The following is a 12,450-nucleotide window of genomic DNA, read 5'->3' on the forward strand; positions in this document are numbered from 1 at the left end:
GCGCCAGGAACTTGCCTTTTATTATTCCGTTATTTGCTTGGATCACACCGTTATGAGTGTGATTCTATTGCACAGGGTTCGTGACGTAGACACTAACGAATTTGACTGGTCAGTGGTGTTGCTGGTGGAATGCTACTGGGCCCTCGCAGCATTTTATAGAATCACACTCTCCAGCAAGATGTGACTCACTGCAACCCTACTGACAGTTCGAACCCCATATATACATATATTTATTTATTATACGGCACAAATGCCTTTTACAATATAAGATATATCAATATAATGAGTTAGTTAGGTATAAAAAAAATAAAAAACAATGGTAAAACGTAGGTACAAAAAGAAAATTAAAAATTCATACATGAGTATATGTCAGCATACAAAAGATATAAAAAAAGTCGGTATATTATGAATATAAAATGAGTTAACACCAGATTATTAGCGTAAGAAGCTTTTGCAAATAATTCGTTAATCGTTACTTTGGAACATTGTAAAATATTAATAAAGAGATGATTTAAATTCACAGAGACTCGGGTTAAAAATGTCGATATGAGAGGTACATTCATTTCCCAGTCTGTGTATATGCGGTATAGGTGAGTGACAAAGATAGTTGGTTTGAGAAGTTGACAATAATATAGAGTATTTTGTCTAGCTTTACGTGTTGGTATGTTAATATTTATTAAATCCTGGAGTTTTATATGTGTGTTTATGTATATATATATATATAAATATATATATATATATATGTGTGTGTGTGTGTGTAGTCAGTATCTACCTCTGTTGCTGCTGTAACTATTGATGCTGTTTTGCTCCGCGAGCAAAAGTTGACTTTTTCTTGTTTTTTTATTTCCTCGGGTTGTATAGCACAGTTTTCCTAATTTATAAATCTTGTTTGTCGTTGCCTTGATGTTTATTCCAGTGTTTTGTTTTTTACTTCTTTTGCTGTAGTTGAATATAATAATAAGTTAAACGTCAGTTTTGATATTCAGTTTTGTTATGATATCAATCGGTTGTAATAACATGTTTCGAATTATTCGATTTTTTTCATCAGGCTGTTTATGAGCGTCACTACCAAATATCCACCAAATGTTTTGTGACACTCCTGACCTATATTGATTATTTATACGGACATCGGCGCGGCGTCTCCAATATATCTTGGACCGTCTCTCAGGGTGAAATATTTCGGGACCTGCAGATAAAATTCTATTGAACGGTTGCGATAATTTATCCGAAATAACGTGTTGGGATATTGGAAATGCTTGGTAGCGATCGAAATCCTGTTCGATCATCCGAATGAAATAACAAATCGTAAAAGGGCACGCCGAGTGCTAGAAGTCAAATAAATAGACAAGCAAAACAAATTACAACGGAGATGAAGAACATTTAAGATAAGGAAATATGGTAGTCAAAGATAAGATGATTACAATGGTTGGGCCATGTGCACAGAATATTTTTTTTTTAAAAGGAATAACCCGCTAAGCCTCTTTTTTAGAGGCTTGTCAGCAGGTGGGAAAGAGGTAATAAAAAATTAACCACAACACCCAAACCAATAGAGAAAAAAATCTTTCAAGAAAAATGATAACCGTACCCCAAAAAAGATTCTTTATACCACTCCGGAAGGCAGACAAAGCAGAGGCAGACCAAAATTAACATGGCTGAATAATGTGGAAAGTGGCATTAGAGCAATTGGCCTGACGAACTGGAAATTTTTTTAATTTTTTTCAATTTCCCAATTTTATTTATTCATTTATATGTACATTACAAAATGGAATATCTTCATTCACACATATAGAAATAATTGAAATAAAAAGGTCAAATTAGGTACATATAAAAATAACACATAGGTTTACATAGAATAATGTGTTAAAAAAGTAAGAGAATTTTGTAATGAAAAACACAGAAATAGGTGGCGAATATGCTTATTTTCGTCTACTTGATACTCCATTTCCAAGGCTTATCAGAAAATAAAATAATAAGTGTAACTTAAAAGAATTCGGGTTGTGGTCCAGTGGCTAGCGTCTCGGACTCACGGACCGAAGGTCTGTGGTTCGAATCCCACTCAACCCCAACTTGATTCCATTTTCTAATGGTGAGTTATTTACAACTCGTTGAATATGGCCCTCAAAATTAAATATTTGGGTAAATCATAAGAACGCAAATATTTTTTTTTCTATTAAAGAAAAAAAAAACACAATATCTTGTAGAGTAGAAAATTTTCTTTCGAATGACGAATGACTTTTACCATTTAATTTTACTTTTAGTACTCATTTTTAAATTTAGAAAAAAAAATACACAACTTATGTTAACACATATACATAATAAGAACGTTTAGCGGTTTTATATATTTTTATTTGTTAATAGACTATTAAACTATGCATTTTTTATTTATTTGTATGTATTTTTAATGCGATGATTCAGCGCTATTATTTTTTAATGTTCCGTATTTTTTTAATTCCTTCGCGTGCGACGTCTCAAGTTCTCTTCCCCGTCTTCTTAACGAGTTCTGCTGATTCGTCAGTTGACTTACCGAAAACCGGAAACCTATCACAACTCTCTTGTCATTGGTTGATTCGGGAGAACTATTGACGTCTTGCAAAGTAGTTCGTTTTTATTAAAATCATTTTTATAATTTTTTTCAAGAAACTTTTCTGTGCATTTTAATCCTCTATTTTTTACGGCGCGTAAGAATACATTTTTTAAATCAACTTTGCCTTAGGCTGGAACTTCCTCATTATGACCTAAAGTCTGTTCATTATTACAAGAATTTCGCTATAAACAAACCAGTCGCGTGATATCCAACGGAGAAAAGCCTATTTTACTCATATCATCCTAATCTAAACTGAACGGTAAAATTATAGAGATGGACATTTATTGGATTCGTTCGTACTTATTTAAATTTGATAATATTTATGTTTTTGTTTTTTTTTTTGTAAAACTCCATAGTCAATTATTTTAATATAAATATCAATAAAAACACCTCGGTTAATATATTTTTTGTTTTTTTTTAAATATTAGTGTTCTTATAATTTACCAAAATATTTCAATTTTAGTGACGATTTTCAATGAGTTGTAAATAACTTGCTACAAGAAAATGGATATCAAGTTAGGATGGAGTGGGGTTCGAACCATGAACCTCTGATCCGCAGGGGCGAACCGTGTGTAGAAGCGATTATGCGCAGCTTACCATTGTATTTGGCTAACCATAATAATATTTTACTATGACTTTATTAACAGAAAAACAAATAAATAATTACTGTTTATTTTAAATCATATCCACCGTTCGTATTTTTATCCTAATATAAATATTAATATTAATATGAATAAAGCGCGCCCAGCGCCTGCGGTGAGCCAAGAAACTAGCCGATTATTCCAGCTTATTTTTTCACACAAATATAAGTATACTATACTTTGAATGTCTTAACCCCAGTGTGGGTTTTTTCTCCTAGATTAAACATGCAGATTACACAAATTATTTGACGATACTTGATTTGGAAAACGATATTTCAAACATTATTTCTTAAGGGCTATTTTTCTTTCAGATGGTACTTTTGACATAAGACCATAATTATACTTTCCTGCGTCATATTGCAGAACATATGGCGCTTAAACGCTGCTATTTTTAGCACTATTAATTTATAGAACAATTCGGCCAGTTGACATTTCAATTGAATACCTAATATCGACTGAATTCATAGTGCTATTTTTTAATGAGTTATGTATTAAAGTAATGGATAATATATCTATATAATATAATATATCACGAAATTACGTCGTTTGAGTTGATTTCACGGATGAGAGTTGTTGTATTACACAGCCCTACAGAAAATGATCGATTTAAAGTATCTACGAGTATTACTTACATTATGTATATTATGTACCTTCTATGTAGGTAGGTACAAATATATGATTTTTGTATAGCTTACCTGTAAATAAAATCACCATTTGCCACTGCTGATCCATGAGTCCGCAATACTAGTCACGGGAGCACAACCCGATTATAATAATATAGTAAAACTTAACAAAAGAGATTTTAATCATATTGTAATCAAAATCATTATTTAAATTTAGCGAGTACTCTCAGGTAAAAATTCTGCATAAGGAAACCAACTGGAGATTAGTCGGTTTTATGATGTACTGGTTATTGCGTTTGCCAGGCATTAAATAAACAAATACAGATAAACGTCATTTTGCGCCGGTTCGATTTACGTCGATTTACAATTACGCTGGTTGGTGCCGGTGTGGGATTCCCCTGTTCAGCCGACATCAAACGACAGTAGGCGCCACGATTCTAATAACAGACTAACTTTTACACGTTGTTTTATTATATTACCATGTACGCGAGCAGCTTATTGTGTGTGTGAAATTGTTTCCGAGTTAGTTTTGTTTTCAAGAAAAATAAAAGGGTATGATTGTATTTTTTATTTTATTATTATTAGAATAAAAAAAATATTCAAATATTTGTAGTTTATGTTATGATTCTGCAAAAAAGAAAGCAATAATAGGAATAGGAAGCAAATGAAATTGTATGCTTTTTTAAAAAAAGTCTGAGAATTTAATTTAGCACCGACGAACTGGTGAGTTGGTATTTATTATTTAAAATATCATTTTTATATCAAGCGATTATTATTTATTTTGTAAACGAATTTAAACTGTATTTATCAAATACATTTATAATTAATTTTGAATACATAGGATATGTATTAAATAAACATGTTAGATTGTTCTTAGAATTTTGACACAGAACCTATCCTTATATCTTTTATTATGTTTGTGTTCATTTTACGACGGTTTTTTTACGCCGGTGTCTCTCGGAACGGAACCCCGGCTGAAACGACGTTTACCTGTAATTGTAAGACAATAAACATCGATCCACAGTATTGTATTTTATCATGCCGTGTAGATTTTTGCCGTGGTGTGAAATGGGCCAATAATGCAATATCACGCAGTGGGCTTGTGGTTTGCACGTGCACAGCGGTCCAGTCTCCGTGAATGTACGGTAATAATAACTTAAACCTAATAATCAATAAACTATACACAATACACTTTTTAATTATTTTTTAAAAAGAAATAACCCGCTAAGCCTCTTTCCTAGAGGCTTGTCAGCAGGTGGGAAAGAAGGGATATGGAAAGAAGTTATGGAAAATACACCATTACACCCAGACCAATTGAGAAAAAAATCTTTATAGGATTTTTTCTTGCAACTGGCGGGAATCGAACCCGCGACGCCAGTTTCACAGTCGGTCTCTATCCAACTGCGCCACGGCGCCTGCCCAACTAGCTCATTTACTACACACATATTTTTTTAACTTACACAGGATGTTCTTTAAACCCTGTCACATCTGAAACCACGATGATCAATATGAGCAAGAAGACATATTGGCACATTAAAGTATTTTTTTAGAACGAATAATTTTTTTAGAAATAAAACATCAAAAAAAGCAAATGGTTGCTTAATTCTGTAGGGGTGAAACGAGGAGGGGTAAGGGGGAATCTGACACTGCGCCGCGCTCCACTCACTTATCCCCTGCAGTAGTAAGCAACTATTTGTTTTTTTTATTTTTTTATTTTTTTTTAATTTTCTTTGTTCTAAATATTTTTTTAAATATGCTAATGTATCTTCTTGCCCATACTGATCATCGTGGTTTTGGATGTGACAGGGTTTAAAGAACACCCTGTATATTTTTAAAAATATTTTTTTATCTTTACTTATTTGTATTGGAGAATCATACAACGCAAATGAGTTCTGTGACTTGCCTTTTTACAAAATGGCAGCTTCATTGTTATTTTTGTTTTTTGTTTCATATTCGCGTTCGCATTGAATAGAAAATAAAATTCTAGAATTATTTGATGGAAAACCGTTTATTATTTTGTTTTTATTAGCACTTATAAGAAAAACGTGCGTAAAATGTTTTCCGATAAACAGAGTACACAGTCTTTGTTGAGCTTCATCGCCATTTTGCACGTTCCGTCCAAGTAAAATTTAATGCTTATCCTCTTTCCGAAATTCCATTCTTCAAATAATGTTATCATCTATTAATGGTGATTTTGAGACCATATGGGAAGGAGAAACTCGTTAAAATAACACCCTATCATTGTTTGCGGAGTCATTATTCTTATCTGTGAAAGCTAATGATACAAGAACGTCTGTCTGCCACAAAATACAATACTTGATTATTTTAACCCTTAACTCTTTCAAACGTATTTGTACATATATGTACCATATAATATTTTATATTATGTAATGCATGTTTGTGTGTATGTTTTATATATACGTATAAGTGTGCGCAAATATAAGTAAGCAAAAATAAGTTTAATTTAAAAATGAACACCGAAAGGAAAACAAATAATCAATTAAACTAAGTTAAACTTTAAATTTATTTCAACAGAGAGGGAAAAAATATTTTGAGAAGGGAATATGGAAGTCTAGGCATTTACAGGGCTTATGACCTGTCATTGGCTGGTTTAAGTGGCCACTTTACACACTGTGCAACATTCACCATTCTGCCCATGTTTGAACATCCACATTTCCTCAACTTTTCCATCTGTTGACTTTTGTGAAGTAAAAGATCGATGAACAGTACTTCATTGCTTCTCAACCTACGAGTTAAAATATTGAATTTTACTTGTCCCAGTAATGATGAACATATATATGGAATCAATATTAGTTCTACGTTTTTGTAGACTATAAATATTTAACATTGACTAAACAATATATTATTTTGATTCCGTAAATGTTTTATTTTTCATACAATTATAATTGTTGGTAGGTTTCTTCATTGCGAAATTTATTAAAATTAAAAGTTTTTAAAATGCTTAATCTTTGCTTGATTTACCCCATATGTCTGTATTCATGTATGCGTATGGATGATTCACTGTATTTTTGTTTATTCTTAATCCACCTCCATTTAATTTTTTTTTGTGGCATTTCCCAACTCGCGACTGTTGCGTTCTAGCCACTCATAGAAAACGTTTACTACTCGTATTATTTTTTCCTATTTTAGAAGTTTTGTTAAACTTAATGATTTTTTTTTACTAATTACGAAAACTTAATTGGTCACTTTATATTCAAAAATCTATATTTTCATATCAAATATGAAGGACGGCGTGTTTTCTTATTTTTTATATCAGTGGCACCCCGCCACGAAGTCCTACGTATTTGTCTGTGAAATATTTTACAACGCAATTATCAAACATTGCTTTTGTTTTTTGTGATGAGTTCTAGTCGGTTTTTAGATAAATGTTGTGTGTTTTATCCAATGTTTTTATTTTAAAGGATGTTTCACCTGTTGTATGGATACAGGCCTAAGAATATACAATGTAGACCCGCTTGTAGAGAAGACAAATTATGGTAAGTTTTAACATTTCTTAAACTATTATAATTCCATCCATGTTACTGTCCAACTGAACACGATTTTTATTTCATATTTAGATCCTACTCAAATACATTACAGTCAATTTTACACAATGAAGAACAGCGCTACGGAAAATTGGAGCATTCAATTGTTCTGTGAAGTTTCTTAAAAATGTATGAAAAATTCATTAATATGAACTACTTTGAACTACGTCTGCCTATTGATGTACTCGCCATAGTGATTCCTGGGGAAAGATGACCAGAATGGCTTTCCGTTGCCTTCGCTAGTGGATTTTTCTGTTGGGGTTACCTTCCCTTAGCTGGTTGGTTCTGGTTTGGAAGCGCCAGAAACTCGCTTTTCATCCTCTCGTTATCTGCTGTGATCACACCGTTATGAGTGTGATCCCATTGCCCGGGGTTCGCGACGTGGACGCTAACGAGTAGGACTAGTCAGTAGTGTTGCCGGTGGAATGCAACTGGGCATTCGCAGCATTTAATAGAATCACACCCTCCAGCAAGATGTGACTCACTGCGACCCTGCTGACGGTTCGAACCCCGTTTTTTCTCAATAAAATAAAATAATTAAAAAAATAACTGTGCAAAATTTAATTTCTTTCTTGAAAATATTTTCTCTCTGTAAGAATAATGTTTAATTGATATATTAAATATAGGTACCTATTAAATTAATCACTATTATCTTTTAATTATAGAGGTTTCTAACTTCGCAGATCTGTGCTATCCGAAACTACTTACACACGGTATTTTAGGGTCAGACCGCGAAACTTTAAAGGAACATTTTTAAAGGAGTTTTTTTTTTAATCCTAATAAATTTATTCAACAAACTTATTTCAATATAATTTGAAAATAGAGTAAATCTTTAATTTATCGGACTAGCATCATTTCACCAACCCTTAACCCTCCCTTATAGAAAAATTGAGATAAAAAACATATTTAACCAACGAATCGACACGCACCGCACGCGGACAAAGGAAGTGGTTTGATAGGAGAGGGGTAGTGGTTTGTGGAATGGATAGAAGTCCGAGAAATTCAGGATTTTACTTCGTATTGAATTTACGACAATAATAAAAAAATCATTAAAAAAATTAGTTTAAAAAGAAATATTAATAGGATTTTTTAAATGTTGGAAAGAGGAACGTTCCTCTAAAATTTCGCGGTCTGGCCGTTAAACAGGGTGTATAGTATAGAAGGGAATAATAAATTTAAGTGGTCTCATAACAAAGTGTTTAATTTAATATATTTATTCATGTTCATTCACAAAGTTAATGCCGATTTTTTTTAAATATGTTAGTTGCATTATTCTTTTACCTTGCTTGTAATGTACAAGGTTTATATTTACTTCAAAGTGATAGTTATTATTTGTTTACTTAAAAAAATATATATATTAAATTTACTTCAATGAAAAACTTTATTTAGTTATTTGAAGTAAGGATCGGTGAGATGTTTCGGCTGTGACCTGTTTCAAGAGCCTCTCCGCATTTGCTCTAGTGACGAGGAAACCACAGAAAACTCGTCAGGAGAAGGCGGACCGTAGTAATTCGTCAACATATCTTCCGATCCACTTGAAGAGTGTTCGGCATTTGGTGCCCTGCTATCATTGATACCTTTTATTGCCTTTACTATATCTGTCATGTATAATGTTACCTCTCTTGACAAGTCCCTATGACTAATCACTACATGCACATCGTGTAAATCCTCATTTAGACTTCTGCATCCGAAGTTAATGCCGATTCAAAATAATGAAACGAATATCGGCAGGTAACAGAACATATTTCTCCTTGCTGCCAGTGCTTAAGTCAATAAGCGTTCATAGGAAAACGATTAGTACTCTGTACAAGACCATTATTAGGACTGCATTGGCGTATGGATGGAACTGACCTTGACAGTAAGGTCCGCTGAGATGCTGGACATATTTGAAAAGAGAATTCTTCTCCGAATCTGTGGTCCCGTGATAGATGGAGAAGAGTGGCAAAATGGCGAATTGTACAGCATATATATAATAATAATAATGTTTGGATAATTTATATAGTGCCATTTTTTGTGAAAATCACCTCAAGCCCCTAGTATCTCAACCCACATAAAACTGCTCAGGTTGAGACGGACTGGACACGTACAAAGAATGCCTGATGCGCAAGTAACTAAGAGAGTCACGACTGGACATCCAGGGGGTAAAAGGAGGATTGGAAGACCCAGGGAGGTGGGAGGATGACGTAAAAAAAGATGCAGCACAGCTTTCACAAGTTGCAAATTAGAAAATGGCTGCTGAGGACAGGCGGAGTTGAAAGCAAAAGTTGAAGGAGGCCAAGGCTAGATTTGGGCTGTAGCGCCATTGAAGAAGAAGAAGAAGAATGACGATTCAAAAATTAATATATTTTTTTTACAAATTTCATTTAACAACTGCATTATTTAATTTATTTTCTATATACGCCCAATGGGCATTTTTATGGACACATTTATACATAGAAAATTATTATTTAAAAAATTAGAAAGACTCAATGGTTTATAGTAGACTTTGTGGGAGTGGAAGCGGGAGAGAGGTGTTTATAATTGAATTTGATTCAGTGATCGTTTGAAAGAAGACAACTTGTTATCAAAGAAATCAAGACTGGTATGCTTGTTGGCAGACCTAAGAATTCTGGGCATAGGGGAATGAAAACCATAGTTAGTTCTATGGATATCGGTATGAAAGAGTAAGTTTTGTCAGAGGTTTCTAGTTGGGATATTTAATTTTATTGAGCTCAGTAGTTCAGGCGCATCAAAGAGTGAGTTGAGAATTTTAAATAGGACTATAAGGTCGGATTTAATTCGACGGTCTTGAAGAGAAGATATATTCAAGGTGGTTTCTAACTCATTCATACATATATAGGTCTCTGGATAAGCCCAACCTCCAGCCTATCTTTCTTGAAAATCGATGTTGAACCGATTCAATATTCTTGATGTGAACATTATAATATGGAGACCAGATAACAAAGGAATACTCTCGGTGCGGGCGAATTATTCCTAAAAAAATAAATGTTTCTTACTTGTAAACACGTTTCCTCAAAATATTGTGTGCACTGAGGAGTGCAATGCTGTGCGAGCATGAATGCTTTATAATTAATTCTGAGAATTTAATGTGTTTCTCTGCTCTATATGAGAGAAGATTTCCCTTGGTACTTTATATGGCGGTGGTACGGGGCGATGTTCTAGAAACGTTGTCTCTACTTCGCAGTTTCCGTACTTCACAAAGCTTTGTAAACGAGAACATAAATTTTCAGGAGAATTAATGTGTCTATTTTTTGTAAATGATAAACACACGTGTCTTGTACTAATACTTCCATCGGAAGTGCAGATGATCATAGAAAAAATAAATGACGTAAACTGGAACTTCAATTTGAGGTGTTTTTACATGCTTTCGAAATAGCATGGTTCAAAAGTTATATATTTTTAATTTTTTTAAATATATTGGAAAGCTCCAATTTTCAAAAATGTACTCAATTTTTATATGTTACTACGAGTAAAACATAATTACTTTTCGACTGACAAATTACGCCTCTTAAAATTTAGACCATACTTTTGTACATTGATTCTTATAATATAAAGACTCATTTTATAGGTAAAATTCGTTCAAATTAATTAAAGATGATAAATTAAACAAAAAAACTGTGGAACCAAAATCTTTGTTCATAAAACCAAATACAAACATTTTAAATGGAATAAATTTTATGGTAGTTTTCTTTAATTCTACGTGAAATTATGCCTACAATAATCGTTTTTAAAAAATAAAACAATTAAAATATTTCATTATTGTTCAAAAAATTCATTACAAACATTTTTTTGAAATACATTTCAAGCATTTTTCAATTTAATTATATATTTTGTTTTTTTTTAAGAAGAATGTTTTAGTTGCGAGTTTTTAATTTCTGTTGTACGTTTTAAGCAAAATATCAATTCTCAAATCGGTCACTGAATGACGTTAATTTTATTTGCTAAAAACATGTTTTAGAAATAAAATATTTACCACCAAAAAATTTTTCTTTAAAAATGTTAAATATTTATAATTTTAAAAAAGGGTATAAACTAAAATATTTCAACTGGTTGTTTTTTTTAACGATTACTGGGGGCACAATTTTAGGTAGAATTAAAGAAAAATACCACAAAATTTATATTTATAATGTTCGTATTTCTGACGAAATGTAAGTTTTGCGGTTTAGGCTCTGCACGGCAGAGTAAACAGATTTTTTTTTAAAATCCTAATTGATTTTGATACAAGGCAACCTATCCAGAACTGTTCTTTTTGAGTATTCTTTTTTTACAGGGTATTGTGTAACGTATCCCCCTGTAAAAAGAGGTTCCAGTGTAAAAAACGTAAATTTGAGTTTGTCCAAATTTTTTAAGACAGACTGGACATTTGCCACCTCATCATTCCCCTTTCCGCACCTCTGAAAGAATAATGAAATACTGCAGTTTAATTTTTATTTATTTTTTAACTTACAGTTTATTACACGTTTTTAAAAGATAAGACCTAACTCCATGGGACTAAAGTCCAGTGTTGATTTGGAGAGAATTAATTTACAGTATCAACAACCTTAAAAAGAAATATTTCATTCCGCCCTACCAGAAATCGAACACAGAACCTCAAGAATGGTAGGCGATCGCGTCAACCACTCCACAACGAGACAAATTTATATCCACTCGTTTTCCATATTCGCGGTTTTTACCTAAGGGCAGTGGACGAGTCGAAAACACTCGTCCAAGGTTCTGGTTCTATTTCACACACAGAACTGTATTCTCCACCACCTGGAAACAGATTCACCCCCTAGGCAGTTAAGATAAACATGCTCAACAGAGATGGAGAACATTATAGATAAGGGAAGTGAAGAAATATGGATGCTCAAACATAGGCAAATGATTCAACGTCAAATGGTGTATAAAACTGCTTCGAAAACGGAAATAAAACTAATACGGTATGGTCAATTCAACCCAATTAAGTGTTTTAAGTAATACTTAAGGTCGCAATAATATTCTAAATAAAAATCATGATGTTTGATTTCACGTGTTCATATTTTTGACGTTTAATTATCAGTGTGGCCATATATGAAGCA

This window comes from Micrasema longulum, unplaced genomic scaffold (genome assembly GCF_059751315.1).
Source record: "Micrasema longulum isolate JH-2025_06_02 unplaced genomic scaffold, ASM5975131v1 h1tg001608l, whole genome shotgun sequence".
In the NCBI taxonomy this organism is placed as follows: domain Eukaryota; kingdom Metazoa; phylum Arthropoda; class Insecta; order Trichoptera; family Brachycentridae; genus Micrasema; species Micrasema longulum.